The 26,288-nt window shown below is 29.0% G+C and overlaps 1 protein-coding gene across 1 annotated transcript in view; it reads left to right on the top strand.

Moving 5' to 3' along the window:
- LOC129968730 (metabotropic glutamate receptor 1-like) overlaps window positions 1-26,288 on the top strand; it is a 459,728-nt gene that overhangs the window by 115,810 nt on the left and 317,630 nt on the right. Inside the window, exon 2 of the mRNA XM_056082915.1 lies at window positions 21,763-21,878. The gene's annotated coding sequence lies outside the window, so the exon portion shown is untranslated. The remainder of the gene's footprint in view (window positions 1-21,762; window positions 21,879-26,288) is intronic.

Below are 26,288 nucleotides of genomic sequence, written 5' to 3'. Positions count from 1 at the left end.
TTTCATAACAGAAAAGCGATTGAATGTTTTATTTTTAAACTTTGTAGTTGAAAATTAAACGTTGTTATAATACTTATTTATTATTTTTCAACAAAATAAAGTGGGGGTATTTTTTTTTTTGTTTTAATTTGTATAAATATATTAAAATCTAGTATAATGTATAAATTTTTTTGAAGGAAATTTATTTTTCATGACAATATTTAATGATATCAAGGACAAAGAATTTAATTTGTATGAATATTTTGTCTTGTGGTATATTATTAAATTTTACAGGCTAAATTTTAATTTAAATTTCAAATTTTTGTAAACAAAATAAATAATTTTATTTTTTGTCTCATTTTTTTTTTCTAATTAGTCTTAAAAATAAAGTAATGAATAGCTTATTAGAACAATTTAACCCTTCCAAATGCAGTAATAACCTTGATTTTGAAATATTGCTTTTAATCTAACCAATGTTTTTTTAAACAAAATAGATACTGCTGGAGAAAATACTTGCTTTTCATTTTTCTTTTAAACATTCCTCCTAATAAAATTCTTCAACTAAAACAACAAACTGGCTGTTACATTAATAACCTATACGTTCAAAATAAATTCAAATTTCCTGTAATGTTTGCTTATCCCAGAAAGCTTCAACGTTCGTGATCTGTATATTTCCTGATTAAAACTTTTACCTGCATTTGAAAACAGAACTGCAGTGACCGAAACCAACGGTAATGATAATTGAATAACATTCATCTATTTCTGTAGGAAGGTTAAATTATATCATGGTGGAAGTCTTATTAGTGAAATACACACCTGAATGATAATGAATTGGATTCCTGGAAAGAAAACATAACCCGATGATGCCTCTAACTTGTTTGAAAGGATGGAAAATCATTGATTTTAGCTTTCACCACAGGGCAAGGTTTTGTACCATGGCAATTAATTATGGAAGAATATAGCAATTCCCGCGTTAGTTTGACATTTTGTTTCGAGTTCGTAAAAGCACGTGAATAGATTTCTACAAAATGAGATTAATTTAATGAACTCGTAAATATAGTTTGAAACATAAATGATGTTCATTGTTGTTTAATTGAATTCAAATGTGTTTACTAGTGTGAAATGGTTTCGAAAGAGTAACACCTGGCAAATGATGGGTTAAAAGTGGGTTTAAGGAATTTCCAGCAGGAAATGGGTAACTAGAATGAATTATTTGAAATAGTAACTTTCTCGTTTGTAATTGCATTAATTCTACAGTTTTAGAATTACAACGTAATTTACATTTTAGAATTTAACGTAAATTAATTTACATTTATTATTAACTTGACAAATTTAATAATTAAAAGGAAACAAAATTAAACAATAAAATTGTAGAAAAGGATATTTTACATAAATTTCTTTGGTTTTGGTTATCATGTTCAGAGTCTTAAGAAAATATACTGTAAAAGTGAACAAATTTATATAAAATTTATAACCCGATGAAATATATTGAATATATAGAAAATATAGTGAAAAATAGAAATGAATTTCCTTATTAATTTGTGCAAAAATTCTACCTTATGTGTTCTATAATAGGAAAAGTCTTAAAGAGAAATTTTACATACAAATTGAAAACATTGATTTGAATTATGTAAATTGTCTACATTGATTTGAATTATGTAAATTTAATATTTCCGAAAATTGTTTTATTTTTAATTTTATAAACAAGTAAAGGGAATTCCTTTACTTGTTTATAACAGCTTTTCAAATGCTTTAGTCGATATATTTCTACATTGCTATGAGAAAAAAATAATTAAACATAATTTAATAAATGGTTGATGATTTACTTATGTTAAACATAGATAATGCTAATGTTGTTCTTGATTGTTATCCAAAAGATTTAAGTTTAACTGATACGAACGAAAGTCAACACAAAGCTACCTATCTGGACTTAAAAATAGCACTTTCTTATGGAAAACTTTAGTAGCTATCTATGATAAAAGGAATGAATTTAACTTCAAAGTAATTAAACTTGGTAATTACCATTCTAATTTAAACTCTAAAGCTTTCAAAAATTTTATTTTCTTATAATTTAACAGGATTAAAAAAATTGTAATAACAAAATTTCTTATATTGAAGCAACAATCTCATTAAAAACTTAACTTCTAATGATTTTCCAAAAAACTTTTGCAATATAGAAGTTTTAATAAGAGAAGGTGTATCTATTTTCTAACATATCCTATTTTTTCACGACGAGAAATATGCTTTCTGGTTTATTCTTTTTGGTTTTTTTTGTTTACATACAAATAACTGAACCAAGAACGTTCAGTTTATTTCTTATGATGACGAGGCACTTTCACGTTATACGTAAGTAGGCGTATTCTGCTTTAAACGCGGGAAAATTGAATTTAGGTTATCGTTGTGTATCTGCACCGATGGGTTTATTTTGTTCTAAATTATTTTTGGAGTATTTACTTTCAATTGGTATGTATTTGTTTATTTATTTTATTAATGCTTTTTGGTTTTTTGATTTAATGGTCTGTTTATAGTTTAGTTTGAAGTCATTTTGCTGTGATATTGCTTAGATTTAAATTTGGAATAATATTTTGTTTATTATTGTGTAATTTGTTGTCTTTGATTTTGTGATGCTAATTATTATCTACAAAACTTTAATTTCTTTGTATTTTCGGGTTATGAGGAGTCAATATTTGGACGAAAGTCTGACCACTCAGCGAAAATATCCCTGGTTTGAATCCCTGCCTGAGATTGACCTTTGAAAAATCCTTCAGGGAGGATTTATCAATTCTTTTTTGTTCTATTTTTGCATTTAAATTTAATATCATTTCTAATTTGGTTAATAAAATAATAAAATTATTTAATGAAATGTAGTTTACGACATAATAGGACAATTAATTAATTCTCCAAAAAGCATTATAAAAATATTTAACAAAATACAATCAATTCAATAAAATTGAGAATGTTAAAAAGAGAAAAAAGAAACCTTACATGTTATTGAAGTTTAGTTTTCTTTCCGATTCTTATTCCTATACGAAATTGGAACAAAAGAAGTACATTTTTTAAAGAATATCTTTTCCCAATATATTGTACTTTTATACAAATCAATATTTCTTGCTGGTATCTTGCTCTTTCCACACTGTGATACTTGGAGAGCCTGAAAAAAACCCTGCCTTACCCAACACTTTTCTATCTAAAAGCAAAAATATCTGCGCAACACCATCGTCATCGAGTACTAGGATTTCATATCCAGATATAGTGTTTTTATGCATTCCCTGAGATTTTATGATGGACCCTCCCATTTCTTTCAAGTATTGGAATATCGATGAAAAAGGGGAAGAACATGTCATTGTAACAGAGCAGAGTCCTACATCCTTTTCTTTCAGAAAATTGTTCCACCACTCTGAAAAGGAAAATGTTGAAACAAATGCATTAGTTATCATACAGGAGACCTGAGTCCTCCATTACTATTTGGAGACCTTAAGTTTTATCGGGATTTTGGAGCACCGACGTAGACAGTTGAAATACATTGAAGCAAGATCAAGAAACAGAGATATCTCACTATTTGGTTGCGATTTTTTTTATGCAGGTTGCACGGCGACGGAGGATAAATTTCGATTTCGGAGAGTAATGTTTATAGCTGTGATACAGTTTTCTGCTCAGATTCTCTGTTGAACAATAGTGATTTATGCAAATAGGCGAATATGGATATGATATTTGAATAGATAAGTTTTTGATGGAGTCTTGCTAAAATCACGGGGGAAATAAGATATGGAAATAGTGAATTCTGCTTCATTTTTACTAGAGGTTCTTGCTTTTAGAGTTAGTTAAAACACTGCTTATAATAGTTTCATTTTTTTTAGTTATTATATATTCTGATATTTAATTGCAATCTTGTATAAAAAAACTTTTTAAATTAGAAAATGGCATTAGTAAATAAGTGAACAATCCGTGGAAGGCTGAATTCTAATTTTTTTAAGAGCAATTTTTCTGTTCTTCTATTCAATATCTAAATAAAAAAACCATATTAGATAATATTGTGAAATTTTGAAAAAAATATTGTAAAAGTATTGTACAGTGTTGTTTTATATTAATGGTAGGGAGTAAGTATAGGAATTTGGCTTTATTGATCAATATTGTTTTCCAATATTATACAATATGGTTTCCAATAATAATACAATATGGTTTCCAATATTGTACAATGCCGTTTGATCTTGTACAAAGTTGTTTCCATAAATATTTCTAACATAAATTATTACTATGTATTAAAATATAATCAAACATGTTAATAATATTTACAGTGTCGCTAAAATGTTTTTCATTTTTTTTTCTTTTTTGCCGATTTTTTTCATTTTTCTTGAAATATTTTGTTAATGAACCACAGTTTATCCTTAGGATTAGCGAGATATTCAAAGGCTGTTGATTGAAGTAATTGCATTTTTGATCCGATAGGAAGTATTCTGCACTTTTACATCTAATTTGCTTTTTTGTCAATGATATTTTTGAAATAAGGAAATTATTCCCTATTTAAAAAAAGAAGGGGGGGGGGTATTTAACTTGTAACAGGGATAAAGTAAATATAGAAGTTAGGTTAAAAAGTAATAACTTTTTTTTTGTATATGAAACATTAAAAGGTGACAAAAACATTCAGTAAAACAGGGCTGACCATCAAAACTTTTATTAGCTTCATTAATTATTTTACATAATTTAATTGATAGTTTATTTTAATAATAAATAGTTTACTTTAGTAATAACTAGTTTTATTTATTACTTTAATTTTGGCATATTTCATCTATAGGAAAAGTTGGAATGGAGAATTTTTGAAAATCAAAATTTTAATATCTGTTTATTATCAATTTTCATTTCGTTTACTCGTTTTAGTTTTATTTTGTTTAATAATCACTTTTCTTTCTTTATTTCAATTTTATTTTCTACTAATTTATTCTACTTTTAAAGAGTGTGTTATGATTATATATGCATATATATTTACTAAAAATCGAATTTTAAAGAATTTAAAGAGAATTATTTAAAAATGAACCGGGATTTTTTAACCATTCCAGGAAAAATTCATAAAATGAATAATAAATTATCTCATATTGTTAAATGAGGTGGAAATAAAACAATAAATAGTAATTTGAATCTTAAAAATGTGAAACTAAATATTTTCCTTCGTCTTTCTGTTTAGATATACGGTCGAATATTAAATTCGATGTGAGGGGAAAAATATATAAGAAGTATTTATCTCAAGAAATGGGGAAAAACGATGGAATATTCGGAAAAAATTATATCAAATGAACCTTTTTCTATCCGGAAAGTGTGCAAAGAAAAGTCTCTTGACTTCAGAATATATGTGCTTTAAAGGAATATAGCACACATATTTGGTTGGAGCAAAAATAATTGCGGTTTTTATAAACGGATAATTTACCTATCTTTCAAAATTATTTTATCTGTCTTATGAGTTATTTGCTATGATTTCAATTGTCTGATATTTTAATCTTATTTCAGTAGCAAATTTATACAATTTGATTTAAAGTGTTTACTTAATTAGATTTTAATTTGAGTGGCATAAAAAATTTCTCACCATTCTGGGTGTCCATAATTAAACAGTGAATAATTAGCGAATTTATTGTTCAAAAAGTTATGAAATTTTGTATAGAATACAGTGACGAGATAGAAGTTTGAGCGAATAAAGAAACGTGAAAAATTTTGCCACCAGACGGCATTTTTAGAATGAATTGCACATGTAATATATATTTAATGTATTTTCCAAATTTTTTAACGCAAAACATGTTTATTATGACGACCATTAATCAACTGGAATCTTAAGATAGCATGTCCCATGTTCTAAAACTGGATCTAATGTATTCTGGAAAAATGCTACGAACGAGTCGTGAAATGGTATCTTTAAAAGTGAAATTCCTGTGTTCCGATTTCCCAAATATTAAAAATGCCCCATACAGCCAAAAGTCATATGAATTGCACAAAATTTAGCATTTTTGTTTCTTATTCTTTATTCGTTTAAATCTTTTGTTCGAGAATTTATTATTAAACAAATTTTCGATCGAGTATAATTGCCGAATGACTCGTCGTTAAGAGACATTGTGATTCATAGTTTGTGTATTCGAACAGAAATTTTGTGAGAGAACTCCAGTGCTTGAATAGAAAGATTTTGCGCCTCTAGAAATTTTTGCTTTTTTCGTGTTAACTGTCAAAATGAGCGGTTTATTTTTGTCAGTTTCAGTTGGCATCATTGAGCTGAATTTGTTTGATAGCAGTTTTAATTAATGTTTATAGTTTACTTAAGAGATTATTTAATTTAATGAGTACGAAGTATTGTGTTAAAGTAAATTATGGATGAATTGAATCTAAATAGCCGTAAAAGTCTAATTCAATAAAAAACTCCTTCTGGCGTTCTTCGTCGGTGATATTTTGAATTAATTTTTTTTATTTGCTAAAACAAATTCTTTTCCCCTCATTATGTCTAACACAAAATTTCATAACCTTCTGAACAACAATTTTCTCCGTCAAAAATTTTTAATTAAAGTTGTGTATTTATACACACTCTTTATATTACTTCTATTATTTTATCACTCTGATGAAAACCGTTGAATATTATAAAGGCAAATATAGAGTTTATGAAATTGTTGATTAACATAATTCACTTGTCAGAACTGGTTTGCTTATTTTCTTTATGCTGATTTTTCCCTAAAAGTTAACTTGATGTTTTGGCAGAAAGTTTTGGCATGTGATTGTGACCAAATGATTCCTAAGATTCCATTCAGACCCAAGGCGTGAGATTCGAGTAACTCCCTAAGTTCATTTTTCAACCTACAAGTGACTCAAAGCTGGAAATTTTGTGGAAGTTCTATATTTGAGTTCTGTACTAATTTAAAGAAATTCTACGAATACGGCAAATCACATGCGCAGTTTACATCCCAAATGTATTGAAAATAATACACTTTTAAAACGATTGCCGAATGGCGATAAAAATGACTTCTACGTCATAAATATTTGTTGGAAAAATTGTCTTTGTTCCTAGATATAAAATTGAAGTTTCTTAAAGAAAGATATAACCTCGATTTTGCAAAAATTGTAAAGATATTATAAACTTATTTTCAGTTTCTCCCTGTGTTATCTATTAAATAATAGTGAAAATAGATTTCATAAACAGAAGAAAATGTTCTGAAATATCAAGTAATTTAGAAATTATATTTTTTAATAATAATAGCTCACATCTTTAGTGATTTTTTTAAAAAAAATTCTTAGTGTCTAATTGAGAACTGATATTTTATCTACTATGGAGTCCGGGCATTGTACCATTAGATTATCAGTTATTAATACATCAATAAGCTCTCTTAGTCTGTAAAATTTCAAATTTTTCAGGAGTATTTTTTGTTGTTGATCAGAACCAAATATCCCTTAAATGTGAATAATAATATTTTAAGAAAAAATGACAAATTATGATAGAATAAAACGTTCATCATTGACAATAATTCTTTCATATCTTCAAAATTACATTTTAGTTCGTTTTTATAAGTTTTGTTCCTTACAAAAAATGTAATTTGTATTCCGCCATCCCAATATTTAGATATTTTTCCGCATATTCATTAGAATTTTTTTGAGATGCAACTTCACATAGATTTCTAAATTATTTTTCTACATCTTATCCTTTAGTTTATCCTTTCATTAATTTTTATTATCTAATCTTATATCACATAGTTAGAACGAAAAAACATAGCTTATTTTTTTCGTTCTTAACTATGTTTAAATGTATGGAGGCAAAATTAATAAATTACTAAAACCCGCTACGAAAGTTTTTATTTAATCTAGTAAATATTCTGCTTCACACAAACTATTTTTCGTGAAGAGTCCTTTTACGCTTTTCATTCATTTTTGGAATTCTTCGTCATATAGCCTCTTAAACTATATTACACTTATAGCTTTTATGCTCTTTACATATACGGCCAGAAAATTCAATTTTTCGCGCCAATCATCCTTTCGTTTTAATCCTATCGAGTTGTTCGTCGCAGAAAGCCAATCTCTCTCATGTGGTTTGTATAATCTTTTGATTAAAATCTTCACTTGGAATTTGAAATAGAGTTTCAACGGAAGAATACGAGCTAATGAAAACTAAATAACATGTATGTAGCAAACTATTCGGTTCAGTAAAGATTATAGCTCGCTTGGAGTTTTATTAGAGAGAATATTCGCTTGGCTGGTAATGAAATAAATTTTTAAGGAAGAAAATGTAACAAATTAATTCCATTGGTTTAATTTGAAGTTTACAGTTACTTTGATATTTTCCAATTATTAACTGACATCTTTATAAAAATAATCATTATTATTTTAAGTTGAATGAATGATGGCTTATATTGTTCAAATTTAAGTCTATTGGGATGAGGGTAGGAAATAAAACTAATAAACAACTGAATTTTCGTGTTATAATAATATTAAATATAATTAATTTTATCACTGTAAAAAAAGATTTATTAATTGTATATTATGCTGGCTGATTAATAAAAAAGGCATTTTACTAGTTTTACATGAAAAAATTTGTTTGTGTTCCATGAAAAAATTGTCACAAAGTAATAATTATTATATAATGAATAACAAAAAAAAAAAAACCCCTCCTCAGTACCAGAATCTCTTACGCCACTGATCCTAGTGTCATTAATACTTTTTTCCAGTTATACAAAAAAGAAACTCAATTATTGTATAACTCCGTATTGGGATATTTCAATTTTCATCTATATTATTGACCGTAAAATAATGACCTCGTTCCTTAATTCTCTATCTTAGTTATCACCACCCCTTCCAAAAAAAGTAAAGAAATTGATCTCCAACAAATTACAAAATGTATTGATAAGACAATATTCAATAGAACAATACCAGCATAAAAGAAATATGGCGATGAAAATATTATATATTAATAATAATTTGAATCTTATTTTAAAAGAATAGAAGACGTCTTTGTTTTCCACAATCTGTGTGGAAAAAAGTTCTCTTTATTATATTTCTAAGACTTATCTTTATGCCATCGGCATTCATTTTTCAGACATTTTAGACTATCATGTCAAAAACAGATCTATATAAAATTCTTTTATGTTTTTTTCCTAAAGATTTTTCGAACCACTGCTAAGCATTATTTACAAGTTTCTTATTTTTCTTCAAAGTCCCGATTCATTCATTATCATTGTTAAGATAATATGTTCCATATATACGACGGGAGATTCGGTTCTGGTCATTATTTACCCCTTTCTAGTTTTCATTTGTTCACTCACTTTTACTATTCTTCGTCGCGTGTCTTTATTCTTTTTCAGTTTAAGACAAGGCAATGACTCTTCAGTTCATTTTCGTAACAATAAAGACATTTTACAAATTTTTAGATTTCATTTCTTGAACTTGAAGGGGTCGCGTTGGCCTGGTGGTAAGGTCTCGACTTCGGAACCGGAGAGTTTCAGGTTCGAGACCCGACTCCACCGAAGAACCGTCATGTAAGCGGGTCTGGTGCATATTAAACGTCCGGACCAAACGTCCTCCCGCTGATTTGGTGTGGTGTGGAGAGGGGGATGCCAGCTCAGGTGTCAACCTCATCATCTGACTGCGGTTCAAAATTACGAGGTTCGTCCGAAAATAGCCCTAGTGTTGCTTTAAAAACGGACGTTAATATAACTAAACTAAATCTTAAATCGAATGAACTTTGCTTGTTATTCCACCACAACAACCAGAAGCTTCCCATACCTATATTTAAGATGTCCACCAATAAGAAATTTATTTGTCAAACCTTTTCTTTTAATCCTTGTTTGTAGGATTTTCTTAATGTTATTTTTCATATCATAATGCAAATTTCCAGTTATGTTTATGCAAACGCATGCAAAATCAAAGCATGTAAGCGTTATGGTTTGTTTTTAGAACTTGTTCAACACTACATGCTTCTGATTTTTAAGAAGTATCATCGCATTATAACATATTTAAAAATATTTCAAGAATATCTAGGTGCTTATCATTGCATGATTTTTCAAACTAGCGTATTTGGGAATTTTTTTTCATAATACATGTATGAGTTGCTTAATTTTATAAGCGAAAGTCAATAAGTATACGAGAATTTATACAGAAATATTTAACTTTGTATGCATATTCATAATGTTTAAAATTATTCATAATGTTTCGCTCAGACAGACTAATCTACAGATGATTTTGATGACAGTTTTATAAGGATCTACGATTTTGGTGTAAAGAACCTACCATTTGTTTTTCCTTTTAATGTTTTTGAATTAAAAAAGCTTACAAATAAAGAGATTGATTGGAAAATGGAAATTGATCTACTAATTTCTACAATTCTATTTCGACAATTTCGCTATATGGAATCCTCGAGTAGCTAAAAGGAAAAAAAGATGTTTTTCTAGTTATGATTCTTGTACAGACAGCTAAAAGTTGTTCCATTCAACAATATGCATCCTTTCACACTGATACAGCCTGAGTAAAAACTTTAAGGCCAGTAAAAAATTTTGAGAAAATGGAAACATATAAACTGAGGAATTAAAATACCATTTGATTGATAATTATTGAGCTTAAATAAAAGTAAAAAAAGTAGAAAAATTAATTTGCAAATATTTTATTATTAGAAAATATTACAGAACACACAGATGAATATTTGGGCCTGAGTAAAAACTTTAAGGCCAACATAGAAAATAACATATAAGAAAAAAAATTACAAATTCTTAGAAGGCTGTGTAGGAGCCATTTCTTCGAATTACTTCAAATATTCTTGTTTTCATGGATGAAACGAGTTTTTGACAAAGGGTGGGGTCGGTTTTATACCATTCATCTTCGATAGTAAATTTCAGCTGTGTTGTTGATGTAAAATGTCTCCCATTTGCATAAACTCTTCTTGCTAAGTCACCCCAAAGGTTCTCGATTGGGTTGAGGTCAGGTCATCTAGCTGGCCATTTTACAGTTTCAACATTGTTGACTTGGAACCAATTTTTTGTGCTGTTACTCGAATGGATCGATTCATTGTCTTGCTGATATTTCCAATTTTCTCCGGCAAGACATTCAGCATTTGGCAAAAGATGATTTGTTAGGACATTTTGGTATCCTTGTGAATTCATTCTACCTGAAACGAATGCAATTGAGCCCACACCATTGTAAGCAAAACAGCCCCAAGACATGACAGACCCTCTACCTAATTGGCGCTTGGATAATATTTCTTTTTCATTTCTTATATCATGCCAGTAGAAATACCAGCCATCTGGTCCATCCAAATTCCAATTTTTTTTCGTCAGAAAAAATAATTTCTATCCATTGGTTGTCCCAGGTCAAGACTTTCTGGCCAAAGTTCAAACGCTCTATTTTGTGTCTCTGCAGTAACTGAGGCTTAGTCAATTTTGCTGTATAAGTGAACCTTCCAGACCTTCTAATTGTGTTATAAATCGTTTTTTGACAAACTTTTAAACCTGTCGTCGGAATCAGTTTCCTGGTTGAGTACTTTCCAGTAGATGCAAGTTGGCAAACTCTTCTTTCATCACGCGAGGACAAAGCTTTAGGTCTTCCCCCAGTATTCTTTTTACCATAATTGCCTTTCAATTTAAAAAAAATTGTTGACTACCGTCTTTGACCTTCCTATCTTTATCGCAATAGCACGACTACTCATTCCTGTTGAAGACAAAGCTTCGATCTGTCCTCTTTCACGATCAGTTAACTTCTGACCCTTCGCCATCTTCACAAAGATCACCAAATACTTCGAAGAAACGTATGACAAATATGAAAATTGCAGCGTTGTCACAAGCTAGTAGTTGCAATGGTAATTACACGATTATATTATATTTATTTTTTAAAAAATGACTGGTGGCCTTAAAGTTTTTACTCAGGCATAAATACTAACTTTTTACATAACCACATGTTTCTCATAATTATGTATTTACAAATTATGTTTATGGCATTTATTTCTTATCAATGAACTTTAATAATTAATATTATTTGAATACCTTTTATTTCATTTTACATTTTCTCAAAATTTTTTACTGGCCTTAAAGTTTTTACTCAGGCTGTAGTATCTGGGTTTCTTTAATTCCATTAAATACTCATCTTTCTCATAAGTGACCAAAACTCTTGCATCAGCATTCAAAGCTTCATTTATAATTAGTTCTTCATGCTGCCTTCATTGCTTACAATGCAGCAGTTAAATGCTGCATTGTAAGCAGTTTCGACTGATAGCTAGCGGCTGCTAGATTGAAGATATGCTAATTCTGAGAGTTATGTATTTATCATTGACTTGCGTTCGACTTGAAGTATTATTGGCTGAAGGCATTATCATTGATCAAGCATGCTACAAATTGATTCGCTGGAGCCAAGGCCAGGGACTTCCTCCGCGCTTTTCCAGTTAAAAGTTCTTTCCTTAGAGAACTGTTGGGAGAGTCATCTTTAAGTCCGATGAAGTTCTTTCTAAATGGGATAAAAACATTAAGATAAAATTTGTGGCAAAAATATCGAAAATGTTTTTTTTTAAAAAACAGTTCTTAATTTCGGATCCGTCTTCTGCATAAAATCGTTCGAAATTTGTTATTCGTGAAGTTACATCGATATTAATATTTGCATAACACATGTTTCAATGCTATTTTCTCAAATTCTAAATTCTTTTACATTTTCTTACGAAAAATCTTATAAATTATAATCTAGGGTATATTTTTTTTTTGTTCAAATTTGGTACAATAATTTCTTAATATGATCTGCAGCTCCTGAACTAGAGAATAAGTAATCTGTTAATTAGAATAAGTAATCTATTCATTCATAAGCAGTCTATTCATTTTATAGTTATTTTAGTGCTTCATAACGTGAAAAGACTAGACAGAAATACAATTTAGTTTTTAATTCAAAAACTTGTCAATAAATTTCTTAAGCTATCTGCAAAAGTTTAAGCCAATAATTTGCTTACGAATTGAACTACCACGAATAGATTCCTCAATCTGTAGTTTAAAGACTACAAAATAAGCAATCTATTCGTTTAAACAGATTTTACAATTGTTTAAATGCTTCATAATGTAAATTTTTTTTAAAAAAATTGTTATCTTTAACCTCTAAATGTAAAGATGTAATAGAAATAGAGCTTAACCTCTAAATGTAAAGATGTGATAGAAATAGAGCTTAACCTCTAAATGTAAAGATGTGATAGAAATAGAGCTTAACCTCTAAATGTAAAGATGTGATAGAAATAGAGCTTAACCTCTAAATGTAAAGATGTGATAGAAATAGAGCTTAACCTCTAAATGTAAAGATGTAATAGAAATAGAGCTTAACCTCTAAATGTAAAGATGTGATAGAAATAGAGCTTAACCTCTAAATGTAAAGATGTGATAGAAATAGAGCTTACTTTTATTTTCCCGTATATTTGGTACACATAGAGAAAATATCGTAATTGTTGAAAAATCGAACTCAAGATTTTGACAAAATCTTCATGTTTTAGTCTCCAGTGAGTGCGAAAAATATATTTTTTGAATTATATCTCTCTGCCTGTGAACACGATAAACAAAAACGACATGAGCTAGACGGGGGAAATTTTGTATATGGTCTTTTTACATCAAAATTGTAGACTTCTATCAAATTTTGAACGAAATCTATCCGGATTTTCGCATTCAAGGTAATAAGAGAACTATCACGCGAAAAGTGCTTGAAGGATCAAATTTGGATTATAAATTTAGTGTATGAAGCGCAGATCAGTTTTACATTTTGGATCAAGTCTGTCTAGAGGCCGAATGTCTGTCGGTTTCTTCTTTGGCATTTATGTATAGGTGAGTAGCTAAAAAACGTAACTACTTAAATAAATGAAATTTGATTGGCGATCTTCTGGTTACAATTGAAGATTAATGTCACATTTTCATTTTAATTGGTCAGAAATAAGATAAACTCTATGTAGGTAAGGTAGACTAAGGTACATCTTTCATAAAATACAGACTCTATGTACTGATACTTGTTTATTAACCGCATTGTAGCTATTAATTGCTAAAGATCGGAAGCTAATAGGCTCTTTCGTAACTATTGTTCACCAACGGTATGTAGTTAATAATACACAATTACATTTGTTAGAGAGTATACAGGAACCACTCATACTGGGTTAGTGAATGAACTAGATAAGTATTGCATATCTTATATTGAAAATTGTGAGCAAATCATTTGATAATTTTCTAAATTTTAAGAGTTTTGATTTATATTTCGTTTTAACCCCTTAATCTCCTCAAAAAAGAAAAATCAATTCCAATTTTTAAAAGATTTGTTACTTTTAACTGATATCTATTTGTTTCATTAATGTTTTTTTTTCAATCTATTTTATGCAAAAATAAATATTTTATTGCATTTAAAATGTCATTCCTAACTTAGGCACACGTCTTAAAATAAAATATTTACTTTTTCAACTGTTGTTTACTGTTAAAATAAAATGTTTACTTTCATGTATACACAAATAAAAGTTTTGAAAAATTACTTTTAAATATATTTACTTAAAATGGCGTTTAACTTCATTTTTTACTGTGATTGTTGACTGTAGTGCTAAATATTTGCTTTTTTTTAATAAGGCAATAAAAGGAAACGAAGCTGTAGCAATAATACTTAAACGCACTCTATATTACACATTTGTTATTCCATTTTGAGAATGAATTACAATACATCTAACACCGTTTTAGAAATTCCATCTGTCTATTCCTTTTTGAAAGGACATCGCAACCCATTTAACACCGTTTTGGAAATTCTGCCGTTTCTCTTGTAAAATAAAACGCAAATATTATTTTATCGTGTTGTTGAAGCGAATTCTAACAAATTGTGTTTCTAGTCGCCTGGAGCAACCTTGAAAAACTAATAAAGGCTACTAAAATGTCAGGGAATTAAATGTGTTGGAAAGAAAAATAATAAAAAAATGACCTCGAAAATATTTTGTCTTCAATTTAATTACGTAAAATGAAAATTCTGTTATTGCGAAAGGCGAGGTTACGTAAGAGATTAAACAAATCTAATAATTTCAATTTAACTTTGCTTCTAAGACTTCTCATTTAAAGCAGTCTTATGAAATAAATTGCATGCAGTTTTATTTAAAGAGAGGCTAACTACGAGGTACACACTTTAAAATATAGTTAATTTTTGCGGATCGTTAAAGAAAAGATTCTGCTGTTGTGTTCATTCCTATATAAATTATTACAGAAAAAAGTAGTTCAAAGGATTAAAGTTGTTTCAATTTTGCATAAATCTTATATAATTAGATAACTTTAAAGGAGAAATTCTTGTATATATATAAATTTATTTTATGTGTCTCCTAAATGGTTCTAACGATTTGGGTAAAATTTTATATTTAGATAAAGTTTCGCTTTTTAAGTTTATCTATATAGGTGTCTTTCCTGAAGAAATGCTATTTTACACACCCCATATTTTTTTATAACTAACTATTAGAACTTTTTCCTATCTGCTTGCATGCTGACAATGCCATATACGGTAATACTCGTATATGGCATATACGATCTCGTAAATTTTTAAGGTACTCGCATTATTGCAATAGGATGATAACTTGCTGTTAACTCAAAATTTTATAAGATAGCGCAATATGACATTATTTGACTTCGAAAAGCAATATGCAATTATTCTGTTAATCAATTCGAATAATGTGTTAAACTAATTACATTCATGATTTTTTTTATTTAAATGACCAGTTTATGTGTAGATACGATCGAAACATATTCGTATGTAATCAGTATGTGATTCGTATCTAAATATTTTCTCACAAAAAACATAATTTTACAAAAGTTTAAAAAAAATAACTGCCGAGCGAAATTTGGTTTCCTAGGTACAGTACACTCCCGATTATCCGCGGAATTGGGTGGCGCGGCCTCCGCGGATAACAAAAATCGCGGATAATCCGAAAAAAGCTAAAAACGGGTATAGCAAAAGAGAAAACAGTCATTCCAACTTTGAAAAAACGTTTTATGTACAATAAAACGTAAAATAAACAGCAGGAAATGTTTAACTAACGCTTAATATTTTAGTATATCACTCAAAACTAACCTAAAATGCATTTTGTTAATGAAAACAGAAATGTGCTTTGTACTTACGAGAGGCGTCAAGGATAAACAGAAAAATTAATACATATGTTTGTTTTAATACTGTATGCATTATGTAATTACAAAAGCATAACTGTAAAACAGCACCTTTTTGAAGAAATCAATCATTTGTGTTTGCTTCTTACTTTGGAAACATTTTCTCTTTGCTTGGAAGTAAAAAAAAAAAAAAAAAAAAAAAAAAAAAAAACTTTGTGCGGCAGGCGCGGATAATCGGGAGTCTACTGTACTAGTTCAAATACGGCAACTAAATTTATAAAAAAAGACCATTATTCCTTGATTGTATTACTACGCAGCCTATATATCTAAATTTTTTAAAAGAATGTTTGAAGGTCGATCAGTAGTATTTTCAGACACTATAAAAATTTTCATTTGTAAATATGTTCAAAAACTTATAAGGGTGGTTCAGACGGCGGTCAGATATCTGTCATTTAGTGGCTTTGAGAGCGTTTTTCATTTTTAGAGATTAATATGAAATCAGTAGGAGTGTTTGTTCTCAGTTTGCAAATATAGCTCCCATTTTTCTATTTTCTTTTTCCTCTGTATTCCATCCCTTGAACTCATAAAGGGAATGCGTAGTATAGAGAGTGGGAAGGCAAACCATTGAAGGCCATGACAGTCCGTGTAAGTACCCCTGTTCTCAATTTTCAGGTGTAACGGCACGGTATGGCACATTTTCATGCTTTGTTATATAAAGTAGAAAACTAAGAATGTACTTTGAATGCATTTCTTTTCAACGATTGGATGCCAAGATTTTTCACTCTTTTAAAATTCTGGTTCCATAACTGCATACCAAATTTTGTCAGTATACGCAATCGTCAACCTATTTTCATAATACTGGGTGGAGTTAAGAATGATTCTGTTCTTTTTGGTCTACGCATTTATTCGATGGAGCGCGGTTGCCTGGTGGTAAGGTCTCGGCTTCGGAACCGGAAAGTTTCAGGTTCGTGACCCGATTCCACCGAAGAACCGTCGTGTATGGGGGGGGGCGGTTGCACGTTAAATCCGTCATGACTAAACGTCCTCCCGCTGGTGTGGAGAGGAGGGTGCCAGCTCAGGTGTCTTCCTCGTCATCTGACTGCGACGTCCGTCCCAAATAGCCCTGGTGTTGCTTTAAAAAATGGGACGTTAATATAATTAAAGTCATTTATTCGATGCAAAATCCCATCTTCTGTTTTTAGTATCCAGCAATTGAGACATTTTTCTTTGTTTAAATTGACTGAATTATGATGTGCAAATAAAGTTAAACATGAATAAAAATTATGCGATAAGAAACTTTACGTTTCATTAAAATTTTTAAAGATAGATTGTTAAGGAGCAGAGGTCTGCAATTTTTATTATTTTATATTCAACATTTTTATTTCGTATTTGGCATTACATTTTTTCTCATTAATGTCATATTTGTTTCAGCCCGATTTTTGTGATTTGCATTAGTGTTATATATTATGACGATATAAATGTTCTAGAACATTATTAATAAATACGATTCTATTAATGATATTATATATTTATATGTAATATTTATATCTTAAAACTTTTAATGATATTAGATATTTATATATAAAGTGTGCTATATTTTTTTATTCCTTGAGCCAGTGTGCATGAGATTTTCTACAACTTTCATTAGTTAATCTGTGACAATCATATTAGAGAAATTGTTGTCTAGGCAGCTACATCTTTTAATTTATACATATTGTTGTTTTTTTGAATTGACATAGAAGCACATATGCATCTAATAAACAGTTCCCTTTTTGAAAGATTTTTACCTGAAATGAATATCCAGTACAGTTCTGATTTTTTATATATATACATATAATATAAGATTTTTGTTGTGTGAAGCAGGATGCAGTTTGAAGACAGTGGAGAGATTCCTTTTATCTTATAAATTCTTTTTAATATCCATTGGGAAAGCATAATTATTTACAAGCAGAGACGCGGACAAGACGTCCGCCACAGAGCAGTACAAAAGCCGGAGTGGGGAAAAAAGGGCCGAAATAAATTATCCCTCATCTTATATAACCTTAGATTTTGATAGGGAAAATATTTCTTCACAGTGCCAATATATTAATAAGAATCTGATAGGGATTTCTGACACATGTCAATCACATGTAAGGGAAACACAGGGATCTTTTAAGAAAGAATGTGCTTACTGGACATTTTTACCCCTTCACGCCGAGCGTGTGAAAGTATCTCGGTGTTTAGCTGACTAAGCAATTTTATGAAGCTTCTCTTGAATTAATTAAGTAGAGAAAGTGGAATTGGATCACGAAATAAGAGAATATTTTAGAATGAAGTTACTATGGGATAAATTAGGATAAAATCTTGGAAATTAATTAAGTTGAAATTAAAGTTCAAAATATCATTACATATATATATAATATAAATTTCAGTTATATAGCTCTTAATAACGTGGATGCGGAATGGCATAAAATAATATTATTTTACAACCTGCTTCGCATAATATAAGATTTGTGAATTCTAACATTTATATTCAGTATAACATCTTTTGATAAGAAAGTCACCAGATTTATTTATTGTATGCAGCGCTTGTAAGAACCAATGCGATTTAAGCATGCCATGAGGATTGCAAACCCAAAGCAACTATTCATGTTTTAGTACTGAATGCTTATGCCACATCACGATACTTTTACTGCTTCCCTTTTATTGACTTCAAAGGAGATTTTGCTGCTTCTTAAACTCTAAAAGATTACACTTGACATTTTTCACTTCTTTTTAAGTCTACCATCATCTGTGTGCGTTTCCGTTCCAACTAAACTTAAGTTGAAAATATATTCTCCCACAAGGGTTGGCATTATGAGCGTAGTTGAATGAAGATGCAGAATTATTCAAATGAAGTAGCGCTGTGCGGTTTGTTAGCATTTTGCAACACACTTTACCATACAAAAGTAACAGTAAAGTAAAAAAGAAATATCAAGAAGTAAAGAGAAAATGGAGGTCTTTGTAAAAGAGGGACATTTCACTGATATGCTTTTACTTTATCTTTACCCAGCTTTGCAAAGGATTAGAATCTTTTTAAGTGTAATATTTTAACTTAAAACATACTTTTATATAAAGCATCTAGCGTTTTACTTTTTTCATTTGTACACGGGCAATCGAAGTTCCGAATAGATTTCGTTCAAATTTCGATAGAAATCTACAAATCCGGTTTAAAGGCATTATACCATATTTCATCCATCAAAAACCTATGTTCTTTCGTGTCAAACAAATAATTCCGAAAATGGGTTTCTGGTACTCATGAAGGTCTGACACATAGAGAATCATCGAAATCGCGAGATAAATTTCTTTTGCACTAATTCCTCTTTCTATCCTTTCTATGCATGAAAATAAAAATCTAAAAATAAATAGAAATAATTTTTATATACTTTTTAATCAATATAAATTTAAAGATTTTATAAATATTATATGTCAAAAATAGCGTTTACTATCGATTTTCTTATATTACTTCGAAAACTAACTGAAAGGAAAAAAATATTTTTTTTCTGGCAAGTTGTAAGGAAGAGACTGATTACTTATCATACAAGTTATTATTTCCAAATTTTTTCAATCAAATCAATTTTAAACTTTTTTCAGGGTCCCGGTAATAAACAGTTTCTTTTTCTTAGTGAAATGAAAAAAACCGAATATGGAATTTGGGAATCTTGCTTTCTATCAATAGAAACTAAAATTTCCCACATAACAATTTTAATCACATACCAAATTTCATTTATCTAAGTCATATTTTATTTTTAAATTATTACATTAATATACATGAAAATATATAGACCGACGGGCATTCAAATGTTTAATAGATCCGGTTTAAAATTTGATGTGAAAATATATGTTAAAACTGAAAAACGAAAACCGTTTCTCATATTTAACGGTTTAGTTTTTTTGTGCTTTAAAGTTTTCGAGTCAATTCATTTGAATAGATAAGACAACTTTCCTCTAAAAGTATTTCGTTCCAAATTTGTTGAAATCTACAAATTTTAGAGAAAGCCCAATGCCAAATTTCATTCATCTAGTTCACCTGTGTAATCTAGTTATCGTTTTCAAAGACAGAAAGACAGCGACAATTCCACGAATCGGTTTCAAGGAGGCCTAAAAAGTGGAAATTTGTTAAAATCCTGAAATTTTTTACGATTACAGTACTTTTTTTTTAATATTTCAAATACGAGAGAATAATTGGCTCCAACGTGAATGAAAATGAGTATACTGGAGGAATAATTCAAATTGTAATGAATAAGACAGCTAATAGAAACAGATTGCTTGTGTATCTATTAGAAATTATGCCGTATGAAGGATTAAAAAATAGCATTACAAAAACTAATTTCATCTAAACTATAAATTATTAAATAAACATTTTTTATGCATTACTGTTGTTAAATCTTTCCTTTCTATATATCCTATAAACATTTCTATATCCTTAAATAGGTATCGCTGAAAGATAAATAGAAGATAGATTAAATAGAAGTACAACGTGTCCACTTTAATCGCGGCTGGATAGCTAATTTCTAAACTATTTGGATTAGATATATATTTTCAATTTGAAAAAAATTCTTTAAATGAAGTAATGAATTATACTTTATCCTGAATAAATAAGTAAACTTCTAAAAAATTGCGGAATCTCAATTTTTATATTGTTTCCTGATCTTATTCATAAAACTTTCTCAAAACACTAAGATTTTAATATCAAAAAGTTCCACACTTTAGCGACTTTTCCACACTTTTTTTGCCTAAGATATGAATCTAAAATATCATTATTTTATAAATTTATAGATAATTTATAAAAATTTTTAGAATTTATAGAAATTTATGGTTAAAAAAAAATTTATAGATGAAAGGAAGAAGGTCCATCAATAAACATACAATATGACCTTGGGATTGTTTTTGATTGGTCTGAGGTTCTGAAACCTGTAATTCGAAAAAATTTAGCCCAAACGAATGTCACTTTTTTATGTGTCAAGAATATTGTATCAAATATGGCTATCAAGACAGTGGCAGGGATCTAAAATTACAAAAACTTACACATTATATTTTTTCAAGTGAAATGTTTCTTGATTTGAACAACATGGCATATAATTCTATCAGTTATTTAAGATATTTTTCCAATTGGAATATCTGCTTTTCTCCAAGAATTTAGAAAATAATTATTGTGTTACAGTTAGAGTGGGCATATTTTATTTATTATAGGTAATATAGGTAATTATTAAATTGAAAAATCAAACAGTAAAACAAATTGTGACAAATTTAACTTTTATTATTTATTTTTTTGTCGAAACTTTTTTTTTTGCTATATTAGACAAATTTACTGTTAATAAGAAATGATAAAATTGTTCTGATGGAAATAATAAAGGATATATGATAGTTGGGCTAGAATGGTTGTGGCATAGTAATATCAAAATATTTAAAAGTGGAAGTTGTCATTGATAGGCACAAAGCAAGTAGTAATAGCTGCACTACAACTGAGAGCATTATTTTGCCTCACAAGCAAATTTGCCTAGTTCTAAATCAATTTTATGGATTAAAAGTATCTGATATTCCAGCATTTTCGTATTAAAGAAGTTTTATTTATAGTATTTTTGTTGATTCTAAATGCTGATGTAACAATATTCTGTGTATTAATTTAATGATTTCATGCGAAAACAAATAAATGTGTGATTTTAAAAATATATGAACTTTTGCTTTCTTTCTACAGAAATTTGTAATTCAAGGAGTATTTCTTGGATTGCTGGCCAATCAGATAAGAAAAAGTACCAATCATAGTGATGAGATTGTTTGTAGAGAAATAACATTAAATATGTGCTTTAAAAGGTAATGCAATTATGTTTTTCTTATTCTTTAAAAGAAGAATTATATTTTTTAGAAATAATTTCTTATGTAATAAATTGTTTTTATTTTGTACTGCATGAAATTTTGATATATACTGATGGGTTAAAAAACAAAAGAAAAACTGTTCTGTTTCCACAAATAACAATTTCCATTAAGAAATGAATGAATCAATATTTCTTAAGCATTAGAGTTAGTAATGATTTTTTTATGTTGACGAAAAAGGTTTTTTTATGTATAAATATATCATTACTTATGTTTTATATAAGTGATTGACTTTGTGGCAAAATTATTGCCTACTAGACTTATTATCTTTTTATTTCTAATGATGGGAAATGTCACAAGAAAAACACAAAAAAGCAACACTTTACACGATCAGTTTACTTTATAAATATTAACCACTTTTATTAACTATAGATTTTTCTTCCAAATGTAAATAAACGCAACAACAAAAACAAAAAGGACTTTAAAAACGGTAGGAGAAAATATTTATGCTTATTGTTTATTTGGTATTTTTTTCCCAATTGAATAAATTCTTCCGTTGTCATTGTGAATACATTTTGAAAATGACTAGAGGAAATGAAAAACAAGCGTTTCGAATCATTATTTTACATGTTATGATTTTTTTCTGTTATTTATTACAGTTTATTTGCTTTTTTTAAAAAAATAACTGGGACACTAAGAACATCTTTTTAAAAAGTAGAAATAATTTATTTTCAAAAATCCAAAAAAATAACCTTATAAATTTTATAGGAGTAAAAAGAATTTTTTCCAGTGTCAGGTTTCAGTAATTAGAAACGCCTGGGGATTATTTTAATGACTTTAAAATGAAAATATTTGAAATATTTGTTTTCGAAGCAACAGTTATTGGAATAAAGGGCCTCTAGAGTATATTTCGAACCATTATTAGTTTTCTTTTTTGATTTCGTTAATATACTTTTCGAAGAATAGATTCGGATTAATGAGATTATGAGTTCAAGATATTTTACATTTTTAAGTTCTTTTCTGGTGTAGAAATAGAAATTCCCTGTTGATTTAATTTAATTATCGGAATACTTAAAGTAGCTGTATATTTATGAAGAATTATATCCGGTTTTTTTTTTACTACGGTATATGTTTTTACATGATAAATATGAAGTTTTAAGATTTTTTTTATTCGTATTAAGTTTGTTACAAAAGTATAATTATTTTTTAAGAAGAAAGTAAATAGAGAATGATTTTCTATTGTTATATCTTGATAATTTTATTAGGAAAAATAACCTACAAATGGTGAATTAGTATTCTAAGACCAATTTTTGTTCAATCTTGTAGTAACACTGATCGATTAATATAATGGAAATTACACTATGATATTCTTTCAGAATTAAGATTAGAATGCCATAAATAGTTATTTAAAGTAATAATTAACAATGAATGAATATATCAAAGAATGATCTCGATATTCGAATATCCGGAAGATTGGATAAATGATGAAATAAAAGGTTATTTATTTAAGAAAAAGACAATTTTATTGCTTATTAAAGACTACGGAACCAATATCGATTGTATTTGCATACTTGTCTATTGGGATTAAATAATGATGCTTAAATACATTTGTCAAAGTCAATTGTTTTTCCTTCCTTAATAATCTTTTCATGTCAAAAACAATGGAATGTTTACGGATTTCATTTTACTTTCTCATTTATGAATTTATATAAAGAGATCATAATTTGCTCATCAAAAATGTTCAACTAGAGAGTTTGACATTTCCATGTTTCAGACCTTCTAAAACGTAATTTCTAAATTATGTCTGTCTCTCTGTTTGAGAATGTGATAGTTCAAAAACGTTTCTAACTGCAAGGATGAAATTCGATACGTGGGTGTTACACAAAATGTCTAAATGTATATAAAATTTTGAGCAAAATCCATCCGATTGAAGTCTGTCTATCTGTCCGAGCACAAGGGAACACGATATCTACAAAACGTAAAATAAATAAAATTTTGTATATGGATTTTGTATATAAATAGTAAATCTATATCAGAGTTTACAATAGATCTGTCAAATGAACGACCATCTATCAGTTTGTTTCTTTTGCATGAATATAAATGCTATAATTTAAAAATCGCATCAATTTAGATAAATGCAAATTGATATGATCTTATGACTATTATTATAGTTCTGTTCTTTGCTTGTTTCCAAATTTTGTTTTGACTAGGTTAAAAATAAGGCTTTCAAAATGCATACTCAGTTACTGACTAAATGCAGTTTACTCACTTAATACTTAATTACTTAGTTTATTCACTTAATACTTAGTTACTTAGTTTACTCACTTAATAGTTACTCAGTTTACTCACTCAATACTTAGTTACTCAGTTTACTCACTCAATACTTAGTTACTCAATTTACTCTCTCAATACTTAGTCACTCAGTTTACTCACTAAACTATTTATCGCAACGAGTTCATGACAGGAATTTTGAAAATAAGAATCTGAGCTAGAGTAACTCTCACAGCCTTATCGAGGATCTACAGTTTTATGAGGAAAAGATAATACTTTTATTATAGTGCGAGTAAATTTTGAGGAGACCATACCTGCTAATTTTTCTCAACTTGCTCCGGTCTATTAGAGATTGAATAATAGGAATTCTACCTTAATAAATTTTGATCATACGAGAGCTGTTAAAATATCGGTGTTGATGGAATAAGTTTTTGCTGTTTCCTTAAATATAGAAACAATTTTTGCGTTAAACTAAACTGAAATCCTTTTATTATTCATCCGCAGAACTATCTCATTACTTCGTTACAGTACTTTGTAAAGAGCTGTAACGAATCTGTAACATTGCTTCTCTGTGTAGTTGGTGTCAAAATAGTGTTTTTTCGGGTATTTTAACGGATGCTGAATGGATGCCGGAGCTTTGATCTCTAAGCTTGGCGGCAATCAGTTGGCGACTTTGGTGACAAAAACTAGAGTTTTATATTATACAAGAATTTGTATTGGGAGATCGACTGAATTCTTTCTTTGGAATTTAATCTCAGAGCGAGTTTTCTAGCTTCATTCTGATCATTTTTGTACTGTGGTGTTATTTAATTACCGATTTCAAGCTTCCGTTTTTGTTGTTTATTTCTGCAGGTGTTGCATTTGGTTACGTTTATCCTGTGTCTTCTTATCAGTTTTATTTATGAAAAGAAGCAATTGCCATGAGGGACACCTCAGAAATGAGGACGAGAAGCTTCCGGTATGGTGGTTGGTTCTCGCGAGATTATTGGATACTTGCTATACTTTCGCCGAATGGACTATTTTTGTGTTAGTATTCATAAATACAGTTCAAATAATGTACCCATAGATTTATCAAAGTAGGGAATGAAGATGTCTGGAGGGTAAGAATTCCCGGGATACTAGCCAAGGGAGAATTCGTCGACTAAAAATAATAATAATAAATTTTTATCTTGTTTCTTGAGTGTTTTATTATTATTCATGACAAACGTACCTGATTTGAGTTGGGCTATATTTTAACATTTAATTGCTATGAACTTAAAACCCACACATTCTCATTATATTTACTGAAAATAAGTAAGTAGCTAGAAATCAGATTATCGCCGCAATATGTAACAAGACCGGGCGACCGGAAGGAAGGTTTCTATCCACTGATTAGAGACCATAGCCATAATTCAAGAGATATTAAATTAGGGACCAAAGTATTCAAGCGTAAGAAGCCCTTTAGCAAGTGGTTCGGCTCTCAGCAGCTTTGCATATCCGTGTCATCATCGAATCGATCCTTGAGAAATATCTATCTGCATCATGAGTACAGGGCTCTTTGAAAATCTGAAAGAACATTCTTGGCTAATTTTTTTTTCTCCTTGCAAGTACATACAAGTTGGATGTACAAAACATGTTTATAAATAAAATGCTCGTTTTCCCCCAAAGAATATAATAACACCGAGTAACAGAAATATAAATGTATACATCATCCAAGAAGTTATTTCTTAGAATGGGATAGAAATTTTTTGTGGATGTAAAATTCATTTCGTCTCTTACTAAAGAATATTTCTCACAATAGAGATGTTCCCTTCTTTTATCTGCTTTCATCAGTTGTGGTACTTGCATAAGTTAGTGGAATAATTTGGATCTTCACGGAACAGTTTTTCTTTTGTTGGAAGAAATCAATATTTTACAATTTACATTTAAAAGTGGAAAAAAGGCTGAAAGAGATGAAACAATTTTATGAATTGCTGTCGGTTTCTTTCTGAAATATTCAAAATAAATATCATCCGCGTATCGAATTTCTGAAATGAGAAATGAAAACATTTTTCAAGTCATGAATATGAAATACATCTGACAAGAAAAGCATTGATTTAATAGATAATAGATTTCAATGCATCGGATTTACTAAAATTTTCTAGAAAAGATATGGATTGC

The sequence above is a fragment of the Argiope bruennichi genome, chromosome 5, assembly GCF_947563725.1.
Source record: "Argiope bruennichi chromosome 5, qqArgBrue1.1, whole genome shotgun sequence".
Classification (NCBI taxonomy): domain Eukaryota; kingdom Metazoa; phylum Arthropoda; class Arachnida; order Araneae; family Araneidae; genus Argiope; species Argiope bruennichi.
This window is presented reverse-complemented; position numbering and strand designations above follow the sequence as displayed.